We start from the raw sequence: 23,091 nt of genomic DNA, 5'->3' as shown, positions 1-23,091 counted from the left end.
CCTGTCCAATCCCTTTAGAAGTTTATACATTTCAATAAGATCCCCCCCCTCAATCTTCTAAATTCTAGTGAGTATAAGCCTAGTCAATCCAGTCTTTCTTCATATGAAAGTCCTGCCATCCCAGGAATCAATCTGGTGAACCTTCTCTGTACTCCCTCTATGGCAAGAATGTCTTTTCTCAGACTAGGGGACCAAAACTGCACACAATATTCTAGGTGTGGTCTCACCAAGGCCTCGTACAACTGCAGTAGAACCTCCCTGCTCCTGTACTCAAATCCTTTTGCTATGAATGCCAACATACCAGTTGCCTTTTTCACTGCCTGCTGTACCTGCATGCCCACCTTCAATGACTGGTGTACAATGACACCCAGGTCTCGTTGCATCTCCCCTTTTCCTAATCTGCCACCATTCAGATAATAATCTGTTTTCCTGTTCTTGCAACAAAAGTGGATAACCTCACATTTATCCACATTAAATTGCATCTGCCATGAATTTGCCCACTCACCTAACCTATCCAAGTCACCCTGCATCCTCTTAGCATCCTCAGCACAGCTAACACCGCCGCCCAGCTTCGTGTCATCCGCAAACTTGGAGATGCTGCATTTAATTTCCTCGTCTAAATCATTAATATATATTGTAAACAACTGGGGTCCCAGCACTGAGCCTTGCGGTACCCCACTAGTCACTGCCTGCCATTCTGAAAAAGGTCCCATTTACTCCCACTCTTTTCTTCCTGTCTGCCAACCACTTCTCTATCCACATCAATACCATACCCCCAATACCGTGTGCTTTAAGTTTGCACACTAATCTCCTGTGTGGGACCTTGTCAAAAGCCTTTTGAAAATCTAAATATACTACATCCACCGATTCTCCCCTATCCACTCTACTAGTTACATCTTCCAAAAATTCTATAAGATTTGTCATACATGATTTTCCTTTCACTAATCCATGCTGACTTCGTCCGATGATTTCACCTCTTTCCAAATGTGCTGTTATCACATCCTTGATAACCCACTCTAGCATTTTCCCCACCACCGATGTCAGACTAACTGGTCTATAATTCCCTGGTTTCTCTCTCCCTCCTTTTTTTAAAAAGTGGGGTTACATTAGCCACCCTCCAATCCTCAGGAACTAATCCAGAATCTAAGGATTTTTGAAAAATTATCACAAATGCATCCACTATTTCTTGGGCTACTTCCTTAAGCACTCTGGGATGCAGACCATCTGGCCCTGGGGATTTATCTGCCTTTAATCCCTTCAATTTACCTAACACCACTTCCCTACTAACATGTATTTCCCTCAATTCCTCCATCTCACTAGACCCTCAGTCCCATACTATTTCCGGAAGATTATTTATGTCCTCCTTAGTGAAGACAGAACCAAAGTAGTTATTCAATTGGTCTGCCATATCTTTGTTCCCTATGATCAATTCACCTGTTTGTGACTGTAAAGGACCTACATTTGTCTTGACCAATATTTTTCTTTTCTATATCTATAAATCTATAAAAGCTTTTACGTATCTATAAAAGCTTTTACAGTCAGTTTTTATGTTCCCTGCCAGCTTTCTCTCATAATCTTTTTTCCCTTTCCTAATTAAGCCCTTTGTCCTCCTCTGCTGGTCTCTGAATTTCTCCCAGTCCTCAGGTGTGCCGCTTTTTTTTTGCTAATTTATATGTTTCTTCTTTGGACTTGATACTATCCCTAATTTCCCTTGTCAGCCACGGGTGCGCTACCTTCCCTGGTTTATTCTTTTGCCAAACTGGGATGAACAATTGTTGTAGTTCATCCATGCCATCTTTAAATGCTTGCCATTGCATATCCACCATCAACCCTTTAAGTATCATTTGCCAGTCTATCTTAGCTAATACACTTCTCATACCTTCAAAGTTACCCTTCTTTAAGTTCAGAACCTTTGTTTCTGAATTAACTATGTCACTCTCCATCTTAATGAAGAATTCCACCACATTATGGTCACTCTTACCCAAGGGGCCTCACATGACAAGATTGCTAACTAACCCTTCCTCATTGCTCAATACCCAATCTAGAATGGCCTGCTCTCTACTTGGTTCCTCGACATGTTGGTTCAGAAAACCATCCCGCGTACATTCCAAGAAATCCTCTTCCTCAGCACCCTTACCAATTTGGTTCACCCAATCTATATGTAGTTTGAAGTCACCCATTATAACTACTGTTCCTTTATTGCACGTATTTCTAATTTCCTGTTTAATGCCATCCCCAACCTCACTACTACTGTTAGCTGGCCTGTACACAACTCCCACCAGCGTTTTCTGCCCCTTAGTGTTATGCAGCTCTACCCATATCGATTCCACATCCTCCAGGCTAACCTCCTTCCTTTCTATTGCGTTAATCTCTCTAACCAGCAATGCTACCCCACCTCCTTTTCTTTCCTGTCTATCCCTCCTGAATAATGAATATCCCATCCTTGGTCACCCTGGAGCCATGTCTCTGTGATCCCAACTATATCAAATTCATTAATAACTATCTGCACATTTAATTCATCCACCTTGTTACGAATGCTCCTCGCATTGACACACAAAGCCTTCAGGCTTGTTTTTACAACACTCTTAGCCCTTATACAATTATGTTGAAAAGTGGCTCTTTTTGCTTTTTGCCCTGGATTTGCCTGCCTGCCACTTTTACTTTTCACCTTACTACTTTTTGCTTCTACCCTCATTTTACACCCCTCTGTCTCTCTGCACTTGTTCCCATCCCCCTGCCACATTAGTTTAAAGTTTCCTGAACAGCAGTAGCAAACGCTCCCCCTAGGACATTGGTTCCAGTCCAGCCCAGGTGCAGACCATCCTGTTTATACCAGTCCCACCTCCCCCAGAACTGGTTCCAATGCCCCAGAAATTTGAACCCCTCCCCATTGCACAATTTTTCATGCCATGTTTTCATCTGAAATATCTTCCTATTTCTACTCTGACTAGCACATGGCACTGGTAGTAATCCAGAGATTATTACCTTTGTGGTCCTTCTTTTTAGTTTATCTCCTAACTCTCTAAATTCACCTTGTAGGACCTCATCCTGTTTTTTACCTATATCGTTGGTACCTATGTGCACCACGACCACTGGCTATACACCCTCCCATTCCAGAATGTCCTGTAGCCGCTCAGAGACATCCTTGACCCTTGCACCAGGGAGGCAACATACCATCCTGCAGTCTCGTTTGCGGCTGCAGAAACGCCTATCTATTCCCCTTACAATCGAATTCCCTATCACTATAGCTCTCCCACTCCTTTTCCTTCCCTCCTGTGCCGCACAGCCACCCATGGTGCAATGAACTCGGCTGCTGCTGCCTTCCCCTGATGAGACATCTCCCCCAACAGTATCCAAAACAGTATATCTGCTTAGGAGGGAGATGACCTCAGGGGACTCCTGCACTACCTGCCTACTGCTACACTGTCTAGTGGCCACCCCTTCCCTTTCTGCCTGTGTAGCCTTTACCTGCGGTGTGGTCAACTCACTGAACGTGCTATTCACGATTTTCTCAGCATCACAGATGCTCCAGTATGAATCCAATTGCAGCTCCAGACACTCAATGCGGTCTGCCAGAAGATGCAGTTGAACACACTTCCTGCACACATAGTTGTCAGGGACACTGGAAGTATCCCTGATTTCCCACATGCTGCAGGATGAACAAACCACGGGGCCGATCTCAGCTGCCATGACCTACCCAATACTTGCCTCAACTTTTGAAACTTTCTCCTTTGAAAGGAACTTACCCAGCCTTACCTCACTTGGAGTGAAGCTCGTCCTCAAGCTCTCGAGTCAAAGCCTCAAATCTCCACTCCTTCACTGGCCCACTCACTCACTGGCCGCTTTCCACAGAATTGTGTATTGTGTAAGAAAACAAAAGACTTACAAAATAAAGGTAGTCCCTGATGCTTATTCTCAAATCTTCATTGATTTTTGAATTAAATTCTATTGATCAATGTTAATAGAACCTCAAAATGGATTTATTGTTTAGCATAACTTTTAAACTCAGGAATCTTTAAAAAAACACCAATATTAGTGTTTGCCTCTAGGAGATGCTTTGCTTCATTAATGATATGATCTTGTTTCCTAATTTTTATAAAATATTATTACAGAATAATTAGATGCTCAATGACATAGCCAAATCAAACTGAAAAACAATAAATGAATTATTTACACCATCCTAAAAATCACAAGTTATGTGAAGAGAAATATTCAAAAAAAATTTTCATGTTTGTGTGATCACCTCTCATTTCCTAATTGCAGCAATTTCTGCAGCTAACTAGTGTCAGTAGACTGTTAATACCTTTCCCAGTTGTTCATTCTTTATGTGTAAACCAAAGTTCAAAGTACATTTATTATTAAAGTATGTATACATTATACAACCTTGAGATTCATCTCTCTACAGGCAGCTGCAAACCCAAAAGAACCCTTTAAAAAAGAGGTCACTGAACATCTAATGTGCAGAGAAGAAAAAACAAATAATGCAACAATAAAATCAACGTCATTAAATCACTGAGCCTCTCTACTGTGAGCCTATTACAGTCTACATCCTCACAGTAAACATATTTACCACCAGCAGTCCTGAAGTGAAGAAAGTGGCCATGTTGTTGATCACCCAAGCTAATCCATTGGGATAATTACTGCATTTGTAGCCACTTCCTCACCAATTGTCTCAGCATCTATTTGTCCAAATACTAGCACAAAAGCATTCATATGTTTAATGTAACTGCTATTTCAGAATTGGTATAAGTGTACTCAGCACTAGGACGACTGAGAGCAAAGATCTAGATAAGGAAGAGCATCATCCTTCCATGGAGGGGTTAAAATTTGCCAAGCTAGTATGAGAGAGAACTGACTGACCAAAGACCAGAGTGAACATCTTTGTGTGGAGTGAGAGGAGATGGACGAGGTCCTCCGTGAATATTTCTCATCTGTTTTCACCCTGGAGAAAGACATGAAGACTTCAGACCATGAAATAGTTAATGGGAATGTCATGGAGAAAGTCTGATTTAACGTTAAGAGGATACTGAATAGTATTAAATGAATGGAGGTAGATAAGTCTCCAGGGCCTGATTAGGTATGTACAAGAACATTTTCAGAAGATTAAGAAGAAATTGTGGGAGCATTGGCTGAGATATATGAATCATCATTAGTGAAGGACGACGTGCCAGAAGACTAGAGGGCCGCTGATGCTGTGAAGAGCTGCAGGGAAACACATACGAACTACTGACCAGAAAGCCTAGCATCTATAGGGAAACACATACGAACTACTGACCAGAAAGCCTAGCATCTATAGGGAAACACATACGAACTACTGACCAGAAAGCCTAGCATCTATGGTAGGTAAGTTATAAGAAGAGCTTCTGAGGGAAATTATATACAAATGTTTGAAAAAAAGAGGTTAATTAGTCAGTGCTGCTTTGTGCTTGGGAGATTTGATTGGGAATTTTAAAGGTACCAAGAAAGTTGGTGTGATGAGGGTGGTGTATGTGGTCAATAAGGTTCCTCATGACAGGCTGCCATGCAGCACTATGCTATGCTATGCGGAGGAATTAAACTAACTAGAAGTGTGCAGTGAGACTCTGAGGAAAGACAGGTAGATGATCAGGCAAAATTGCAATCAATGGAACGAGTTAAAGTGTAATAGGGGGCTGAATTCAAAAAGGGTGTTGAATAAAGGACTGAAGCTGTTACAGTGTATATATGAAAGCACGCAGTACACAGAACACGGTAGCTGATCTTGTAGTGCAATTAAAGATTGACTGATATGATGCTGTGGGCTTTGCTGAATTGTGGCTGAAAGAAGTCCTGATGGATACACCCCAGGATTCTGAAAGATGTAGCTAAAGGGATTGTGGAAGCATGAGTAATGATCTTTCTAGAATCACCAGACACTGGAATGGTTCCGGAGGACTGGAAAATTGCAAATACACTTCACCCTTTAACAAAGGAGAGAGGCAGAAGAAAGGAAATTATAGGCCAGTTGGCCTGACCTCAGTGGTTGCAAAGATGTTGGAGTCTATAATTAAGGACGAGATTTTGAGGTTCTTGGAGGCATATGACAAATTAGACCTAAGTTTCCTTAAGTGGAAATCTTGCTTGACAAATCCGCCAGAATTCTTTGAGGAAATAACAGTATTGATAGACAGAGTCAGTGGATGCTGATTGTTTGGATTTCAAATGGCTTTGACAAGGTGTCCCACATGAAACTGCTTAGTATTACAAGAAAGATTCTAGCATGAAGATTGGCTGACTGGCAGGAGATAAAGAGTGGGAATAAAGGTGGCTTTTCCTGGGTGTCTGTCATTGATTATTGGTGTTTTACAGAGTTGGTGCTGGGACCACATCTTTTCCCATTATGTGTGTAGCATTTGGAGAGACATATTCTGACTAGGGATAGTCAACGTGGCTTTGTCAAGGGCAATTATGAGCCTAATTGAATTCTTTGAGGCTGTAACAAAATGCAGTGGATGTAGTGTATGTGGATTTCAGTAAGGCATTTGATGAGGTTCGCCATGCAAGGCTCATTCAGAAAGTAGGGAGGCCTTGCTTTGTGATTCCAGAATGGGCTTGACCACAGAAAGGGTGGATGTAGATGGTTCATATTCTACATGGAGGCCGGTGACCAGCAGTGTTCCGCAGGGATCTGTTCTGGGACCCCTCCTCTTTGTTATTTTCATAAATGACCTGGATGAGAAAGAAGGATGGGTTAGTAAGTTTATTGATGACACAAAGGTTGTGGGTGTTGTGGATAGTCTGGAGGGTTATCAGAGGTTACAGCAGGACATCCATAGGATGCAGAACTGGGCTGAGAAGTGCCAGATGGAGTTCAACCCAGATAAGTCTGAAATGGTTCATTTTGATAGGTCAAATTTGAAGACAGAATATAATATTAATGTTAAGACTCTTGGCAGTGTAGAGTGTCAGTGAGATATTGGGGTCCATGTCCATAGGATGCTCAAACCTGCTGCGCAGGTTGACAGTGTTGTTAAGGAGTATAGTGTGAAGGCCTTCATCCACCATGGGATTGAGTTCAAGAGCCGTGAGGTAATGTTGAAGTTATATAAGATCTCAGTTAGACTCCACTTGAACTACTGCGGTCCTGTAGGGTGAGGAAGGATGTTGTCACTATAGAGAGAGTACAGAGGAGATTTACAAGGATGTTGGCTGCATTGCCTTATGAAAATAGTTTGAGGGAACTTGGCGTTTTCAACTTGGAGTGACAGAGGATGAGGGGTGACCTAATAGAAGTGTACAAGATGATGAGAAGCATTAATCATGTGGATAACCTGAAGACTTTTCCCAGGGCTGAAATAGCTAACACGAGGGGGCATGGTTTTAAGGTGCTTGGAAGTAGGTACAAAGGGATGTCAGAGGTAAGTTTCTTTTTACACAGAAAAAATTTCTGGTGTCATTTCACCAGAAACATGGGAGGACAGCACAGATGGACGGGGCCGGGACCCAGCCGAGCTCAACCACACTGCGGCACTTCCACGCCACTAACGTTGTCACCAGCATCAGACAAGCCCAAGGCTTGATGTCTAGTTCTCACTACAACTGAGGCTACACAACTCCCATGTCGACCATCCCTCACCAGATGAGGGTAAAAGGCCTGTGGCAACTTACATTCTCACTGTCCAACAGAGTCTTGCGATCACAAGTAAAGGGTCTGAGACAATCTCCCGCGGTGATACTGCACCAACTCTGATGCTTCCGTGTAGTAGGCAGCCAGGACTACTCCGAACCCAAACCAGCTCCTCCAACACAATGGTGGACTCCTCCAATATCCTGAGTGACTCCTTCAATATCCCGATAGGCTCCTCAGATGCACCAGCGGGCTCCTTCGATATCCATACAGGCTCTTCCGATATCCCACTCAGCTCCTTTGACATACCTTTGCCAACCCCTTCAACACCTTGGCCAGCTCTGCCACCGACATCAGTCCAGCTACTGCGATCAACGAGCAGCTCACTGATGGAGTTGCCCTGCAGTATCCGATGTCCTTGGAGTAGAATTGTCTTTGGATCGTAAAGAGCACATTTTACAAAGAGAAAAGCACCTTTGATCGGCCCCTGAGAGGATGCCGCTTTCATGTGTGCTGCCATCTTACCAGAAGACATCTCAATGGGGTTGAGAGGGATAATAAATCAGCCGTGATGCATTGGCGGATCAGATATGATGGGCTGAATGGCCTAATTCTGCTGTTACAGTATTTCTTATGTCTAGTTAGATTGCGTGGGATCTAAGGAGAGCTACTAATTGGATATGGAATTAGCTTGATGGTAGAATTAGAGGGTGATGGAGGAAGGTTATCTTACAGACTGGAAACCAGAGAATAGTATTGCTATTTGTCATCTATATTAATGCCTTGGATGAGAATGTTCAAGGTGTGGTTGGTGAGTTGGTAGGTGACAACAAAGGAGGTGGTGTCATTGAGAATGAAGATGGTTATCAGGATTCGCAAAGGGATCTTGATCAGTTGGTTAAGTGGATCAAGGAATGGAAAATTGAGTTTAATTTAGATAAATGTGTGGTGTTGCACTTTGAGAAGAAAAATAAAGGTAGGAATTCAACAGTGAATGGTTTTGCTCTTGGGAGTAGAGGGGCTTTAGAGCACAAGTATGTGGTTCTATGAAAGTGGTGTTGCAGGCAGACAGGATATTGAGGAGGCTTTTGTTATGCTGGCCTTCATCAGTCAGGGTGCTGAGTGTAGAAATTGGGATGTTATGTTGTAGTTGAACAGGATGCTGGAGAGGCCACATTTGAAATATTATGTTCCGTATTGGCTACCCTGCTATATAAAGGATGCCATTAAGCTGGAAAGGGTGCAAAGGAGATTTATAAGGATGTTGTTGGCATTCGAGAGGCTACGAAGCAGAAAGAGGTTGAACAGGTTAGGCTGTTTTTCTATTGGTGAGTAAGAGAATGAAGGGTGATCTTTACGAGGTGTACAAAATGATGAGGGGCACAGATAGTGCACAGTCTTTTCCCCAGGGTTGGGAATCAAGAAGCAAAGGGCATTAGTTTGAGGTGAGAGGGAAGAGATTTAATAGAAACCTAAGAGCAACTCTGTAATTCCTTTCTGAAACCAACCCTTTTAAGAAGAGTGATCAAGTCCAATATCGTGACTTGATAACGCCTTCAGTTCCTCAATATATATAAATTATTTTCAGTTACTTATTTAGAGATCCAGCATGGTAACAAGCTGTACAATGAGCACAACCACCCCAGTTACACCCAAACCTGTTTATCTTTGGAAGAAACCCATGTGGTCTTGTGGAGGACATACAATCTACTTAGCACAAGAGATTCTGAAGACGATGGAGATCCAGAGCAACACATTCAAAATGCTGGAGGAACACAGCAGGAAAGGCAGCATCCATGTAGGGTGATAATGAGTCAACATTTCAGACATACACCCTTGATCAGGACCCTGATTTAACCCTTGCCTAATCACAGGACAATTTACAATGACCATTAACCTACCAGCCGGTATGTCTTTGAACTGTGGAAGGAGATGAGAGCTCCTGGAGGAATTCCACACGGTCATGGGGAGAATGTACAAACTCCTTACAGGCAGCGGCGGGAAATGAACCCAGTTCGCTTCTACTGTAAAGTGTTGTGCTAAGCACTATGCTACCATTTTAGCTAAGGTTTGAGGGGACAATTTGGATTGCACTGACACAACAAGTGACGGTGCCTATAAGAAGTAGGTGCAAGTTTTAATTTTTTTCCAGTGAGTGGTGCCCAGCCATCTAAATAACACCACATTACTGCTCTGAAATGAGCTGACATGCAACATATGGAACAATGAATCAGCTGTGGGAATCTGATTCATTTGTTAGGATCATTACCCTCACCCACTTTTCAATATCATCTCACTGAGAGAATTCTTTGTAGGAGTAATGGATCAGAAGCAGTCAGAACTTTGGGTAGGTGATACAAAGGCTGAGTGTGACATTAAGAAGCGTATGTGGGTAGGGAGTCAGAATTCTCTGAAATTGACAAGTGAGCAGTAAATATGGTTTAGACCATAGGTGCAGAAACCAGCTTGTCCATGACTATTTGCCAGTGCTTGACCAAATCCCTTGAAGCATTTCCTATTCTTGCAGCCGTGCAAATGCCTTTTAAATTTGTAATTGTACCCACCTCTGCTACTTCCTTTGATAGGTTATTTCACATACCCACCACCCTCTGTGTAGAAAAACTTGCTCCTCAAGACTCCTTTTAAATTATTCCCTACCCACATTAAATCTATGCCCCCCCCCCCAGCCCTGGGAAGAAAGGACTGTGACCAGTCCCCTGATCTAAGCCCCTCAATAAGTCACAGGTGACCCACTGAGTTTAAGAAACATGCATTTCTGTGGAGGCTTTCAATTTTTAAGGTAAGAAAGACTTCCGGTCACTTGGAAGAAACCTCTGCCGCAGAACCGAAAATTTTGAAGGAATAAATTGTAGATTTATTTTCTACCTGAAGCTTCACTGAGAGTAAAGTTCTGAAAAAAGTGGTAGAGGGTGCAAAAACATGACGAATTTTCATCTGCTCCATCTTCAGTGGAGTGTGGTAAATAAAGCTCACAAAGAGGCAAGGTCACAGCAAGAATCACTCACAACTCAGCAAGTTCAGGGACTGTGAAATATTCTACAAAATTTCTGAGGAATATCTCAAACCAGGAGCTGTAGTGAACAAGTGCTAACCCTAGAGTCCAAATACTAAAAAAATAATCAGAGAAAGGGAGTGAACGACATCAGTCCTCCACTATAAATCAGAGAGAAAGGATTAAAAACAACTTGTCAGAAAGTGGCAAAGTGAGGAACTGCAGAGACAGGGATAAAGGAAAATATTTACTCTCTTTGGACAAGCCACAGACTGGTCATGGTGGGGCACTTTTGCAGAAGTCTATCTGCTATCTGAGGTACAAATAAAAATGAATGAGTGTGAAATTAGATTCCAAATTGCAATAGCATCTGGTTAACGGTCATTTATCAAAATGTATTTTCCATTGCATCTCAAAAACAAGTACAATTAGAGGAGCTCATATTATTAGGTCAGTAAGTATGCTGGGTTTTGTTATTACCTCTGAGGATTTTATTTCATCAGTTTTGTTTTTTTAATATGCAGGGACCTTGTTTTGTAAAAATACTGCTTGCTGCCCAGAGTATTGATAGTACCTGCATCATTCCAGATTTAATAAATAACAATGAAATATACTATATCCGGTTCAATTAACAACGCCACTTAGCTACTTAGCTTTTACTCAATAATCATGTGTGTGAGTTCAACTATTGTTATTAAAGATCCTGTTTATGGACGGAAGATATTGTGTTGTAACGATTTCTACCGCATGTACATAATTTTGTTCCATTTCACTCCGGATTATCACTAGTAGATAGATCTCAGTTTGGAACAGAACCCAGCACAACAGGAGTAAAATCGGATTGTAAGGCACAGTATCTGAATGCTTGTTCTCATGTTAAGGGACGTACTTTTTTACAGAGTTGGTTAATTCAAAAAACAAAAATGTTACTGATAACTACATCACTTACTCTTGTCAAAGGCAGAATCTCCTCTTTCAGGGATCCTCGCGTCTGTAAAGTGTGCTGAAACGCCAGTAAAGTGAGAGACAAAAAATCCCAATCTCATGCACCAACTTTATTTTTTGGTGACCGGGCGATCAAAGGTGAAGGAACAGCTGGGGAATCGTAGCCCGAGCAAGGCTGCTTCCCGGAACCTGTTACCTCCGTTTTACCTTCCTAAAAATGGTTCACTGGTGAAGCCTTCACTCTCCTCTGATGATATGCTGTTGCTATGGAGATGGTCTAAGCCGATTTCCACAATAAGCTTTGTCTAGCGATCAGATTGAGTGCAACCCTGGGCAGCAAAGCGTAGGCCGAGGTTGCAGGCATGGTGCGTTGGGGATTGATGCGCACTGTCACAAGCGGGCAATCAATCATCGCCGGATCCTTTCAGAAGCACAAGAATGAGACAGGGCTCATTAAGCAAATAGCATTAATTGCTGCCCAGACCTAGCATGTTTTTGAATTGATTTCATGATCCGATTGGATTCCTGTTTCAAGAGCTTCCTTCTGTTTTAGCCGGATTATTGTATATCTAATTTGTGAAACATGGAAAACAGTTGTTTGATAAATTACAGAGATTGGAATAATCTTCTTTAATAACCACAAGAGGATTTCTTTAATCTTACCTGTTCTAATAACTGGCAATTTTGCTTTCTATAGTCCTTTTAATTGCATTTCCCGACTTTTAAAAAGAACTTGCATTCCTCAAGATTCCTTCAGGTGTTGTTACTTTTGGAACAAAAAGAAGATATTTTCTACAATTGCATCAAAGACAGTTTCAAATGCTACATATTGTGTCAAAAATCTTTTTTGAATATATGCTCATGGCCACTTTATTAGGTACATCTGTCGACCTGTTCCTTGTGCAAATATCAAATCAGCCAATCATGTGGCAGCAACTCAGTGCATAAAAGCATGCAGATCATGGTCAAGAGGTTCAGTTGCTGTTCAGACCAAACATCAGAATGGGGAAGAAATGTCATCTCAGTGACTTTAACCATGGATTGATGGTTGGTGCCAGTCTGAGTAGTTTGAGTATCTCAGAAACTGCTGATCTCCTAGGATTTTCGCACACAACAGTCTCTACCGTTTACAGAGAATGGTGTAAAAAAGAAAAAAAAACCAAGTGAGCAGTTCTGTGGGCAAAAAATGCTTTGTTAAAGAGAGAGGTCAGAGGAGAATGGTTAGACTGGTTCAAGCTGACAGGAAGGGGACCATAACTCAAATAACCACATGCTACAACAGTGGTGTGCAGAAGAGCATCTCTGAACGCACAATGCATCCAACCTTGAAGCAGATGGAATAGAGCAGCAGAAGGCCACAGACGTATAGAAATTAACTCAGTGGTCACTTTGTTGCCACCTGTACATAACCAAGTGGCAACTGAATGTATACATTTATGGTGAGATGGCCATTGGTTAGAAAAACTGTAACCATTAGTTAAGACATGGCAAAAGCTGGAAATCAAGATTAAACCAAAAAGTATTACAGTGCAAACATTTCCCCTTCGTAAACTCCTAGTTGCACAGTCTTCTGATTTGCTTCATGACTACTGACCATCAAGTCTATTTACTCCTCTCCCCAGAGGTCAGACCCGGATTTATGCTCAGTCTTTTCCCCAATATCTGCTGGGTAATGGCTTGAGATCAACAACTGTATGTAAGCAGCCATATTCCTCCACTGATTGAAAAATTACTGCTGCCTCCTAACATCAACATTTGAATGAAACAAAATTTTTGGCTTCAGTTAGATCTTTAATTTCCTGGTTGCCTTTGAGGCTGAATCTTGCTTTCTGATTTCCATTCCTTATCTACCCAAGAAGATAGAATTATTCTCTTTTATAACAATGCCAGCAACCACTTTGCTCTCACTATGATTTGATCAGCTTTACTCTACCTCCCTGCCTGGGGCATTCCATAAGCTCCAGAGGACATGTGTACAAATAACTCCTCCTGCAAACCTATTCCTTTCAATCTTCAGGCCGGGTTTCCAAATTCAATAACTCTAAAATTCTTTGTTTACATCGTACCTTTAGTTTATTCAAATATTCTCCATTTATCCATCAACTGACATCCTTCTTTATATAAGACCATAAGACGTCGGAGAAGAATTAGGTCATTTGGCCCATCAAATCTGCTCAGTCATTCAATTATGGCTGATTTATATTCCCTCTCAATCCCATTAAAAGAGACTATGGAACAGTACAATGCAGTGCAGGTCCTTTAGCCCATGATGTTGATGTTAACCTACTCTAAGATCAATTTAACCTTTCCCTCCCATATAGCCTTCCATTCTTCTTTCATCCATCTGCCTACCTAAGAGTCTCCTGAAACTCCTTAGTGCATCTCCCTCTACCACCATTCCCTGTATAAAAATATTCCCTCTGACATCCCCCTGTGCTTTCCTCCAATCGCTTAAAATTATGACCCCTCTTATTAGGCATTTCCCCTTTCGGAAAAAGGAGCTGTCTGTCCACTCCTGCCTTCTCACCGTAAACGCCTTAACTAATTAAAAGCATATCAACCTCTGCTTTAAATACAGCATACGCAATGAGCCATCTGTGTCAAAGTATTCACGATTCTCTGGCTAAAGGGATTCCTCTTCACCTCTATTCTGTTAACTCTATTTCTGAGAGTGAAGGAGACTAACGTGGACTCAGTGGTACATTATGTAGAATAAACTGAAGCAGGTTCTTCAGCCCACTTTGATTCCTTATCATGTGTAAGAAGTGTTAAATTATTTGAACTGATTAGCTAATTGGTATATTAAATAATCATGCAATACTATTTCAAGTGTAACGTCATCATTTACACACATAAACTCAGACATTTCAGCACTCAAGCATTCTTTCATTGGGTTGTTCAGGTCAGCATTTGCTCTATTGGATGTCTTTCAAAAACCTTTCTCAATCTTTGTGGCCTGTTATGTATTGAATAATGTGCTCACTTTAAAGCATCGAGGTTTAAGATGGTAGAAACAGGTAATTTAGCCTAAATGGTCTGTGCTGATGTTTCTGCCCTACATGAGCCTCTCTCCATCTGTCTGGGGAAAGAGTGCATCAATTAGTCACGGAGTATTCAGCTGTTGCAGCCTATTTATGCTGACGCATCAACTGGTTTGATCAGTGAACTGAAAGTAACTCTTATCCTGGCATACTTATCCCAAGAGACTATTGAGAAAAAAATGCACAAATCCAGTTGTCTTTCCTGAATGAAAATGTGGGGCAAGAGAGACATACAAATACAGTTTACAATAAAAATCCAAGTAAAGCAAATTCTCCATTGCAGCTGGGACTGTAAACCTGGTCACAGAGACTCAAACCTTTCAGCTTTATGTGTTACAGCATTCAAATGCAAATATTTCAACTGTCACTCAGGAAAGCTGGATTTCACAGTAGTGGTGCACATTCTAAATCATATAGAACGTATTTGATATTGATTTATTATTGCCACATGCATCAAAATACAGAGAAAAGCCTGTCTTGCATACTGTTTATACAGATTATTACACAGAACTGGAATAAGGTAAAACAATAACAATGCAGAATAAAGTGAAAAATGCCATTGAGAAAGTGGCAGTGCAGGTAAACGACACAGGCAGATCAGAGAGGTAGATTGTGAGGCCAGGACTCCATCTTATTGTACAAGAAGTCCATTCAAGAGTCTGATAACAGTGGGATAGAAGTTGTCCTTGAGTCTGGGGGTATGTTCTTTTTGTATCTTCTCCCCGATCGGAGAGGGGAGAAGGGAGAATGTCCAGAGTGGATGTGGATTTTGAATGTGCTGCCTGCTTTACTGAGGCAGCAAGAACTACAGACAGAGTCCATAAAGAGGAGGCCAGTTCCTGTGATGTGCTGAGCTGTTTCTAGAACTCTCTGCAGTTACTTGTGATCATTAAATACGGATTGGACACACACACACCATGTACCATGTGTGAAATAAAAATAAAGGAAAACAAAACTCCCCTTTCAGCTCAATCCCCATTTTCCCTTCCTTCTCCTGATGTTCACCTGCCTGAATATCATTCACGTGTACAATACCAACTTCGAGTGACACTATTACTGTCCGTGCATCAGAGTTCAGAGTTCAATTCTGGCACTGCACCTAAGAAGTTTGTACGTTCTTCCTGTGAGTGCATGGGTTTCCTCCCATGGCCTAAACCAGGGGTGGGCAAACTTTTTGACTTGTGGGCCACAAAGGGTTCTAAAATTTGACAGGGGGGCCGGACCAGGAGCAGATGGACGGAGTGTTTTGGTAATACACCTCATAAGAGAAAATAAAATATCATGGGATATGTAGAAAACATGTGCTTTAATTTCAATTGAAAATGAACAAGTGCATTACAACAAAATATCTGTCTTTGAAGTCCCATGGTATTTAGCTATTTATTGAAATGACTTTTAAAACACTGAAAATTAAATGAATAAAGTACAGCTTTTTTTAATAGTAACAATTATTATTTTAAGCACTGAAAATTCTGTTATCCCTCAAGATATTATCATCATCACTCTCCTCCTGACTGTCTTTATTTCAAAAACGGTAGGAGATGCAGGTCTACTTGTCCTGCTCCTTCTTATTCAATTGTCCCCTGTGCCAAAACTCAACGACCAGCACAAGGACAGAACATTAACAGCGCACCAGTATGTGGAGCGCGTTATTTGATCTGGAGCACATTTTTTATTTTGAGAACGTACATGCACCTGCGCACTACTCATGTCCATCACTTAACAGAAATGACATGTAACATGTAAGGCTTATTGAAAAGAATATTTTCAAATGCATTTTTTACATAACACAACGAAGAAACTTATTTTTAATTTCAGTGGGAACAGTGTTGTTGGTCTCCCTTTTTAGCCAGCGCATCAAAGTCTGGATTTAGTTTTGTTGTGGCGATTCTCAGGATGGATCTGAGGTGTTGGTCAGTTAACTTGGATCTGTGGCTGGCTTTGTTGATGTTCATGATGCTGAACGCCTGTTCACACAAATAGGTCGAGCCGAACAAAGAGTAAAGCGCAAACATGGAGTAATACGCTGCACCTCAACAAAGGTCAATGTGTATAGAGTGCGTCATCTATTGGGAAAACGCCAGAATTGCTGGGAAAAAATGTTAACAAGGTTTATTAATATAATTTCATCAAGTTCTGCGGGCCGGATTAAAAAGCTTAACGGGCCGCATATGGCCCCCGGGCCGTAGTTTGCCCATGCCTGGCCTAAATACATATTGGTTAGTGGGTTAATTGCTCACTGTAAGTTGTCCTGTGATTAGGCTTGTTTTAAGACAGGCAGGCAGACAGACATACTTTATTGGTCCTGAGGGAAACTGGGTTTCGTTACAGTCGCACCAACCAAAAGTAGTGTAGAAATATAGCAATATAAAACCATATATAATTTAATAATGATGATGATAATAATAATAATAATAATAATAATATTAAGTAAATTATGACAAGTGGGAATAAGTCCAGGACCAGCCTATTGGCTCAGGGTGTCTGACACTCCGAGGGAGGAGTTGTAAAGTTTGATGGCCACAGGTAGGAATGACTTCCTATGTCGCTCAGTGTTACATCTCGGTGGAATGAGTCTCTGGCTGAATGTACTCCTGTGCCTAACTAGTACATTATGGAGTGGATGGGAGTCATTGTCCAAGATGGCATGCAACTTGGACAGCATCCTCTTTTCAGACACCACCGTCAGAGAGTCCAGTTCCACCCCCACAACATCACTGGCCTTACGAATGTGTTTGTTGATTCTGTTGGTGTCTGCTACCCTCAGCCTGCTGCCCCAGCACACAACAGCAAACATGATAGCACTGGCCACCACAGACTCGTAGAGCATCCTCAGCATCATCCGGCAGATGATAAAGGACCTCAGTCTCCTCAGGAAATAGAGACGGCTCTGACCCTTCTTGTAGACAGCCTCAGTGTTCTTTGACCAGTCCAGTTTATTGTCAATTCATTTCCCCTGGTATCTGTAATCCTCCACCATGTCCACACTGACCCCTTGGATGGAAACAGGGGTCACCGGTGCCTTAGCCCTTCTCAGGTCCACCACCAGCTCCTTAGTCTTTTACACATTAAGCTGCAGATGATTCTGCTCGCACTGTGTGACAAAGTTTCCCACCGTAGCCCTGTACTCTGCCTCCTCTCCCTTGCTGATGCATCCAACTATGGCAGAGTCATCAGAAATCTTAGATAGATGGGTTGCTGGGTGGTGTGGCTCACTGGGTCAGAGGACCTATTCCATGCCGTATCTTCAAATAAGATTTTAAAAATCAATCAGATGTCAAAAAAACATATAAACATTAATGTTATAGCTTGTCAGAATAACAGTATGACTTAGCTGCCCAGATAAGGAGTGTCCAATTGGCAATAGTGTGGTGACAAGTGCTGTCGGACTGACGAGAGGAAGACATGCTGACAGTTGCATCTTGGGAGTGCTGCTTCTTGTCAGGGCGGCTGCCACTAACACTCTTCATACTATAGTGCAGAGGTTTGTCTCAGGTTTGCCTGCATTTCCTGTGTCACCACGCAGGAGTGAGCCAGTTTCCAACTGGCAAAGGAACATGTTTGCAGATGAGTTCCATTTCAGATGATTTCACAGAAAAACCGACAGACAAAGACAGCACAATCTGCACCGTGATCTGTCTGGGGCACTGGGAGGTCTGATACCGAACTGTGGGGAGTCCTGGATTGTTTCGCACCCATACTAGCACCCTCAGCAATCCTTTTTGCTAGAGAATGGGTTGATGGAATGGCATGACACAGGTGGCCTTCTCTGCCATTGATACCCAGAGCTTCAAAGCACTGTTCTCAGGCAAACGGAGTGTGTCAGACCTTCCCATGCAACACTCAGATGTAGGATGACCGTTACTTGGGCTGTGATGGAATTCCAAGGAGATGATGAATAAACTCTTCTCGGGCTGCCAGGCAGGTACAGGTATCGATTTTAAGAAGAAGCTGGCAGAGTTGGTCATCGAAACTTCAGTTATAATCAATAACTGTACCCAGTTGGAAGCCTGAGAAGAGTTCACTGTTGTGTACGCTGGGAAAGCACGAGATCCTTTTTCCTAGGAGATGGTGTTTAATGCTTGAGTTGTAATTGAAACCTATTAAGTGCTTGGTCAGCTGGTGTGCAAGTGGGAAAAGTGATCATGACCCTTCTCTGCACAAATATTCTCCCAAGGTTTGGTGGGAATGCCCTGCCAGTGGCCCAGGCTATCACCATGCTTGTGCTGTCTGTCAGCGTCTCTATAAATCCTCTGAAAGAGAACTCATCTGCTAACATGTTCCTTTGCTATCTGGAAAACTCACTTTTGCATGGTGATTCAAAAGATGCAGGCCCTGTGTCAGAACTTCACACTAATGTATCAAGTGTGTCAGTGTTAACAGCAACTCTAACAATCAGCTGCACTCCCAAGGGGCAAGGCATTCCTGCTACCAAGGCGTAGATGTCAACATGTCTTCCTAGCACCTGCACCAGAATGAGCTGTGTCCTGACGAAGGAACTCGCTCGGAAGTATTGCCTGTTCATTTCTCTCTATAGATGCTGCCTGACTTTCTGCATTCCTCCAGCATTTTGTGGGTACTGCATTTGCAGAAGCTCTTGTGTAAACCATGCTGCTGGCCCTCTGCCCTGCTCAAACATAAGACCATAAAACATGGGAGCAGAATGAGGCCATTTGGCCCATTGAGTTTGCTCCACCATTTCATCATGGATAATCCAGCTTCCCTCTAGACCCCATTCTCCTGCCTTCTCCCCGTCACCTTTGACACCCTGACTAATCAAGAAACAATCAAACTCCAACTTAAATATATCCAATGATCTGGCCTCCACAACCGCCTGTAGCAACAAATCCCACAGATTAACCACCCTCTGGCTAAAAAATTCCTCTTCATCTCCATTCTGAATGGATGTTCCTCTATTCTGAGGCTGTGTGCTCTGGTCCTAGACTCTCCATTGCAGGAAATATCCTCTCCACATCCATTCTATCTAGGTCTTTCAACATTGATAGGTTTCAATGAGATTTCCCGCTCATTCTTCTAAATTCCAGCAAGTACAGGCCTACAGCCATCACACGCCTCTATATGATAACCTTTTTATTCCCGCAATCATTCTCGTGAACCTCCTCTGAATCATCTCCAAAGTCAGCACATCCTTTCTTAGATAAGGGGCCCAAAACTGCTCACAGTACTCCAAATAAGACCTCACCAGTGCCTTATAAAGCCTCAGCATTACAAGTCTGTTTTAATATTCTAGTCCTCTCACATTGCACTTGCCTTCCTCACCACAGACTGAACCTGCAAGGTTACCTCTAAGGAATCATGCATGTGGATTTGCCCTCCAGATTTTGTAAATTTGCTGACCATTTAGAATATATACTTAAACCTTGCTTAACACTGAGCTGTGTTCCTTGGAGGTGGACAGGATGTAAAGAAGTGCTATCCAGAGTCATTATAACCTCAAGTAAATAAATATGTGTGCCTAATAAAAAAAAATCAAACCTGAGATATATATTATTTTATGTATACACAGTAATTCTTGGAGTAACAAACACACAAATAGCCCTAACCCGGACATTGGTGGAGCAGCAGCTGAGAGAAGCAGGCATTGGTTACCTCTTAGAGGAGGAAAACGGGCTGTGGGTCCTCCTCTAACTTTGGCTTCTTCTTCAAGTTGGCGTCAAGATTTGACTGCCTTTTATTAACTTTCCTCTGATGAAGCAGTTCTAGGTAACAGGAAATCATGTCAAGAACACCTCTCTTTGCCTTATTGCTTTGCTCCCGGTCAGGGTTATTATTGATGAACTGGTCCATGATTTGTGTGATCGTGGTGATGCTGGTCTTGAAGGATTTTGTGGTGAGGTTTCTTGCTGGTGTTTCCTCTTCTCCATCTGTGTCCTCAGCTTTACCCAGAATACTTTGCTCTGCCAGTTCTCGAAGCTCGTCATTATTAAGGCTCTCACCATGAGAATGCAGTTTTACATCCATGCTCACGCTTTTCCTAGACATTTTAAATGTTCTGCCCTCACTGGAAGTTGCAAGCCGTTTTCCAGACATTATGGATGAAAAAAATGGAAAAATTGGTGAGGGAGCAAGAACTTTTACACACGCAGGGGAGGCAGAGCATGAACTAATACATGATTGGCTGTGAGTGGCTCAGAGCTTCTGTAAAGCACTCTCATTGGCTGATTCAATGTTTACTGTAGTGGCAGCCACTTTTGAGAAGTTTTTAAGTGTTATTTAGAATGAATTTTTTGTCAATTTTTAAAATTTCAATAAAGAATTGAAAAACCACAGCATAACAAATTGGCACTGTGTGGGGAAGCGTTATGCGGGCTAACAAAGAGCATGACCAAACACTTCCTGACTCTGCATTCCATCTGCCACTTCTTTGTCAATTCTCCCAATCAGTCTAAGTCCTCCTGCAGTCTCCCTGCTTCCTCTGCACTACTAGCCCCTCCAACTATCTTCGAATCATCTGAATAGTTGGTCACAAAGCCAGCAATCCAGGTCCACAAGACCTTTATCAACTGCAGCTCAGCATCCCTCCAAAACTAATCAATTGTTATGTGTGCTGAACAAACCAGATGGAAATGGGGTCCAGAGCTGCCCCCCCCCCCCGGGAACTATGCTGCTAATGAGAGAGAAAGATGAAGAACAGAGGTCGAGACATCTGCTACAGATAAGAGAGAGAGAGAGAGAGACGAATGATTTATGTATTATGGCTTCTTCAGTGATTATCTACCTTTTGCTACAAGGACACTTCGTTGCTCGTTAATATTCTTGCTGAGACAGCAGGGAGTGGACTAGTTTGATGGACATGGACATGTGGAGTTGATGGATGGCTGATACCCCGTCAGTGGGATAAAAGACGGATCTGGGGAGACACCCTCAGACACACCAGTGGACACTGAAAGAGTGTTGTGCACCCACAGGAAGGTGGGGGCCTGGAGGATCTGTTCAGGAGAATCAGTCTGGAGCACGGTGGATGAAGGCAGGCCGGTGGGGGCTGGTGTGTGTGTCCGGTCTTGCCTGGCTGATGAGCCCACCACTGGAGAACAGTCTAGCCTGGAACGTAAGGGTCATAACCGGTGTCCCCAGCGGTACAACGGAACGAGATGACGATGGAAGGTTTGCCTGCTGCAGCTGCTCATCTCTCTCTCTCTCTCTCTCTCTCTCTCTCTCTCTCTCTCTCCAACATTGCAACACAACTACCTCAGCACGAACTGAACTGAACTGAATTCTATATTCTCTTATGACAATACATTTATCCCTACTCTTTGATAGAGCTTGTTTATTACTGTTGATTATTATTCCTACACTTTTGTTTTTATTATTGCTAACCTGTTTTATATGTATATTGCCATTTTTGATACTGTATTGTTTAGTTACTAATAAACACCTTTAGTTTCAGTACCACCAGACTCCAACGTATCATTCCATTTCTGCTGGTCTGTTAACCCAGTTACAGGGTACGTAACACAATAAACTTCAAAATCTTTGCCCCAGTACCTCCTTGTGCAATTGGATCCTGGATTCCTTCAATTACAGACTCCATTCAGTTCAGATTGGCAATAACATCTCCTCCACAATTTCCATCAACACAGGTGCACCTGTGTCCTTAGCCCACTGCTCTATTATCTTTACACTTATGACTGTGTGGCTAAGCACAACTCCAAAGCCTTACTTAAGTTTGCTGATGATACCATTCTCATTGGCTGAATCAAAGGTGGTAATGAATCAGCATATAGCAAGGAGTTTGAAAATCTGGCTGAGTGGTGTCATAACAACAACCTCTTACTGAAAGTCAGCAAGGCCAAGGAGCAGGTTATAAACTTCAAGAGAAGGAAAGCAGAGTTCCATGAGTCAGGCTTCATCAGAGGATCAGAGGTGGAGAGGGTTAGCAACTTTAAATTCCTAGTGATTATTTTGGAGGACCTGTCCTTGGCCCAGCACATAAGTGCTATTACGAAGAAAGCACAGAAGCACTTCTACTTCCATTGAAGCTTGTGGAGATTTGGCATGACACCTAAAACTTCCACAAACTTCTCTAGATGTGTAGTGAAGAGTATATTGACTGGTTGCAACACAGCCTGGTTTGGAAACACCATGCCCTTGACTGAAAAATCCTACAAAAAGTCATGAATATGGCCCAGGCCATAATGGGTAAAGACTTCCTAACCGTTGAGCACATTTATATGAAACATTGTCACAGTAAAGTAGCACCCACCATACAAAACCCAGGACATGGTGTCTCCTCACTGCTGCCATCAGGAAGAAGGTACAGGAGCCTCAGGACTCACACCACCAGGCTCAGGAATGGTTACTACCCCTCAACCATCAGGCTCTTGAACCAAGGGGGATAACTTAACTCACCTTCACTCACCCCATCATTGAAATGTTCCCACAACCTATGGACTCTCTTTCAAGGACATGTTCTCAATACTTATTTTATTATTATTATTATTATTATTATTATTATCATTATTGTTGTTGTTGTTGTTGTTGTAGTA

The 23,091-nt window shown here is 42.4% G+C and overlaps 1 protein-coding gene across 2 annotated transcripts in view; it reads right to left on the bottom strand.

Moving 5' to 3' along the window:
• Positions 1-23,091, bottom strand: part of rd3 (retinal degeneration 3, GUCY2D regulator) — a 29,994-nt gene that overhangs the window by 5,945 nt on the left and 958 nt on the right. The window contains exon 2 of one of the 2 annotated variants that reach the window (XM_059985340.1): positions 12,207-12,309. The gene's annotated coding sequence lies outside the window, so the exon portion shown is untranslated. Of the gene's footprint in view, positions 1-3,756; positions 3,984-12,206; positions 12,310-23,091 lie in introns of those variants that run through there. The other variant, XM_059985343.1, reaches the window with a different exon arrangement.

This window comes from Hypanus sabinus, chromosome 12 (genome assembly GCF_030144855.1).
Source record: "Hypanus sabinus isolate sHypSab1 chromosome 12, sHypSab1.hap1, whole genome shotgun sequence".
NCBI lineage: Eukaryota > Metazoa > Chordata > Chondrichthyes > Myliobatiformes > Dasyatidae > Hypanus > Hypanus sabinus.
The sequence above is the reverse complement of the archived record's forward strand: the minus strand, read 5'-3'. Positions and strand labels throughout refer to the sequence as shown.